Here is a 4,556-nt window from a genome sequence, read left to right on the forward strand (position 1 = left end):
GTTTGGAATGGATGGTCTCCATTTTTTATTAGAATTAGTGGTGCTCATGTAAACCACTTTGTTTTATTTTTAAAAAATATTTTAAAATATTTTTATTTTTATTTTTTTATTTAATAATAAATTTATTTTTTATTGGTGTTCAATTTGCCAACATACAGAATAACACCCAGTGCTCATCCCGTCAAGTGCCCCCTCAGTGCCCGCCACCCATTCACCCCGATCCCCGCCCTCCTCCCCTTCCACCACCCCCAGTTCGTTTCCCAGAGTTAGGAGTCTTCCATGTCTCCTTTCTGATATTTCCTACCTATTTCTTCTCCCTTCCCCTCTATTCCCTTTCACTATTATTTATATTCCCCAGATGAATGAGAACATATAATGTTTGTCCTTCTCCGATTGACTTACTTCACTCAGCATAATACCCTCCAGTTCCATCCACGTCGAAAAAAATGGTGGGTATTTGTCGTTTCTAATGGCTGAGGAATATTCCATTGTACACATAGACCACATCTTCTTTATCTATTCATCTTTTGATGGACACTGAGGCTCCTTCCACAGTTTGGCTATTGTGGACATTGCTGCTAGAAACATCGGGGTGCAGGTGTCCCGGCGTTTCACTGCATCTGTATCTTTGGGGTAAATCCCCAGCAGTACAATGGCTGGGTCGTAGGGCAGGTCTATTTTTAACTCTTTGAGGAACCTCCACACAGTTTTCCAGAGTGGCTGCACCAGTTCACATTCCCCCCAACAGTGCAGGAGGGTTTCCTTTTCTCCGCATCCTCTCCAACATTTGTGGTTTCCTGCCTTGTTAATTTTCCTCATTCTCACTGGTGTGAGGTGGGATCTCATTGTGGTTTTGATTTGTATTTCCCTGATGGCCAGTGATGCTGAGCATTTTCTCATGTGCATGTTGGCCATGTCTATGTCTTCCTCTGTGAGATTTCTGTTCATGTCTTTTGCCCATTTCATGATTGGATTGTTTGTTTCTTTGGTGTTGAGTTTAAGAAGTTCTTTATAGATCTTGGAAACTAGCCCTTTATCTGACGTCATTTGCAAATACCTTCTCCCATTCTGGAGGCTGTCTTTGAGTTTTGTTGACTATATCCTTTGCTGTGCAAAAGCTTCTTATCTTGATGAAGTCCCAATACTTCATTTTTGCTTTTGTTTCTTTTGCATTCATCGATGTATCTTGCAAGAAGTTACTGTGGCCGAGTTCAAAAAGGGTGTTGCCTGTGTTCTCCTCTAGGATTTTGATGGAATCTTGTCTCACATTTAGATCTTTCATCCATTTTGAGTTTATCTTTGTGTATGGTGAAAGAGAGTGGTCTAGTTTCATTCTTCTGCATGTGGATGTCCAATTTTCCCAGCACCATTTACTGAAGAGACTGTCTTTCTTCCAGTGGATAGTCTTTCCTTCTTTATCAAATATTAGTTGTCCATAAAGTTGAGGGTCCACTTCTGGGTTCTCTATTCTGTTCCATTGATCTATGTGTCTGTTTTTGTGCCAGTACCACACTGTCTTGATGACCACAGCTTTGTAGTACAACCTGAAATCTGGCATATGATGCCCCCAGCTATGGTTTTCTTTTTTAAAATTCCCCTGGCTATTCGGGGTCTTTTCTGATTCCACACAAATCTTAAAATAATTTGTTCTAACTCTCTGAAGAAAGTCCATGGTATTTTGATAGGGATTGCATTAAACGTGTAAATTGCCCTGGGTAACATCAGGTATAAGACAGGGATGTCCACTCTCACCACTGCTATTCAACATAGTACTAGTAGTCCTAGCCTCAGCAATCAGACAACAAAAAGACATTAAAGGCATTAGAATTGGCAAAGAAGAAGTCAAACTCTCCCTCTTTGCCGATGACATGATACTCTACATAGAAAACCCAAAAGACTCCACCCCAAGATTGCTAGAACTCATACAACAATTTGGCAGCGTGGCAGGATACAAAATCAATGCCCAGAAATCAGTAGCATTTCTATACACTAACAATGAGATTGAAGAAATAGAAATTAAGGAGTCAATCCCATTTACATTTGCACGCAAAAGCACAAGATACCTAGGAATAAACCTAACCAGAGGTAAAGGATCTATACCCTCAAAACTATAGAACACTTCTGAAAGAAATTGAGGAAGACACAAAGAGATGGAAAAATATTCCATGCTCATGGATTGGCAGAATTAATATTGTAAAGTATTTTTTTAAATAAGATTATTTATGTATTCATGAGAGACACACAGAGAGAGGCAGAGACATATGCAGAGGGAGAAGCAGGCACCTCAGGGAGCCCAATACGGGACTCTGGGATCACACCCTGAACTAAAGACAGACGCTCAACCACTGGGCCACCCAGGCATCCCACAAAACATACATTTAAAATGCAAGATTAATGGTAAAAAAGTCACGTTGCTTTGGCTGATGACTAGCTTCAATTTTGGATGATAATTGATATGAAATAATGGGGATACAAAAAGAGAGAGGGCTAGCAATCAGAGTTTAGATATCTTCCCTATATATGGGCAATTCTCACACTAATGTTTTTGTTCTTTGTTTTCTCATACTAATGTTCTCACATTTTTTTTCTATTTCACGTAATGTTAGGAAAAAAAAAAACTTTGAAAAATTTTGAAATAGGGTAAAAGATTACCAGGTACCCTATCTAATATCCCAGATTATCCATGTTTCGTTATATTTGAGCTACTTTAAAACTCTATAAATTGTAGAAAATTGATAGGAATGCCAATGACTACTTTCCATAGAAATGCAAATAGATGTGTCCAACTGGAGTATGATTTGTTCCCCACACACTAGTTTTGAATTCTTAACCAATTCATTTCTTGGGAAAACATTCCTGATTTCCTGTGTGTGTGTCTGTGTGTGTGTGTGTGTGTGTGTGTGTGTTTACTCTGACTTATCTTTCAAACTAGTTTTAACAGCTTAGTTTTAACTTGACCTGGTTTTTTACTGGCTAACTAAACAGTTAAATGAAATATTTGAAATATGTTCAATTTATGTTTTGTTGAGACTCATTATTTTAAAATATATCTGATGATGAACAGAAAATATTTAAGATCTGTTATGAAATATATATACATGTCTTCAACTTTCAACAAATTATGAACAGCTATTATGTGCCACAACCTTTTAAAATTTTATGGTTTCATGGAGCTTATTTTCTAATGAGAGAGACAGACAATAAAAATGTGAATATATAGCATAATTTCATTTAGTAATAAGTTCAGTGAGGGAAAGTAAAGGAGGATAGGAAGATAGCAAGTGTCAATAACATTATGAAAGTCTTTGAAGTGGGGAAAAAAGAGATTACTGAGAGTCCTATCTAGGGTATTCTTCCAAGTAATCTCTTCCTTTCATTGCCTTTTAGCTAATTTACAACTCTAAAATGTAGAAAATTGCTAATGATAAAAATTGCACTCATAAAAATGCAAATAAACTGTATGTGGCAGGATGCTATTGATCACTGCCCTGTGGATAGACTGTTTGGCACCTATTTATAAATTTATTTCAGGACTCCTTATTGTGTGTATCTGTATGATCATTTAAATTTTCCTTTGAACTTCTTATAATGGTTTGCTGCCCCCCCACACCAATTAATGGATTAGATGGAATCTTTGGCATGTTATTATATTTTATATATATATATATATTTTTATTTTATATTTTTTAGGAATGTCTTGATTTTACTTTTTTTTTTTTTTTTTTTTTTAGGGGTAATGGGGGCAGCGAGCCATGGCTTGAGAATATCCCTGAGCAAAGATCTGCAAGAAATGTGGTGGGTTATATGAATATCTAGGGAAACAACATTGAAGGAAGAAAGTGGAAAGAGTCTAAAGTAGAAAGAATTAGGCATGTTTGAGGAAGCATCAAGAGTCAGTTGGAAGAGATGTAAGCCATAAAAAACAGAGGTAGGAGGTGGCTTGAGAGAGGTGAGCAGCAGGGCGGCAAGTCAGCCATTGGATGTCCACATGAAGAATTGGTATTTTCTACCTGTGATAGGATGGAGCAGGGGAAGGATTAGATTTTACCTGCCTTTTAAAAAGATCTCGGAGGATGCTGTGCTGGAAATAGATTTCAGATAAGAATAGTGGAAGAAAAAAGCTCCCTAGGGAGGCTATGTTTGTATTTTGCAAGAACAGTAGTTGTGTCTTATACTAGGGTGGTAACAAATGAAAAGAGGTGTTCTGATTTATGGTACATTTTGAAAGAAAGGCCCACAGTGTTAAAAAATTGGATGTGGTATGAGAGGGAAAGAAAACAAAATGTGACAGTGTTTCCTAAATGTTTAGATTGAGTCACTAGGTGAATGATGGCGATCTTTATTGATTAACAGAAGACCGATGAGGGGGAAAAAAAAAGTTCGAGATTGGCTTCAAGCACTGTTCTGGCTATGTCCAACTTGGGATATGTATTAGACTTCCAAGGGTAGAGATAGGTAAGTAAACAGACACCTGAGCCTGGAGCCCTGGGCAATGACATCCAGGTTAGAGGGGGGCAAATGTGGAAATCAATAGCATCTACCAGAAGTGTAAAGCC

This window comes from Canis lupus, chromosome 21 (genome assembly GCF_048164855.1).
Source record: "Canis lupus baileyi chromosome 21, mCanLup2.hap1, whole genome shotgun sequence".
Classification (NCBI taxonomy): domain Eukaryota; kingdom Metazoa; phylum Chordata; class Mammalia; order Carnivora; family Canidae; genus Canis; species Canis lupus.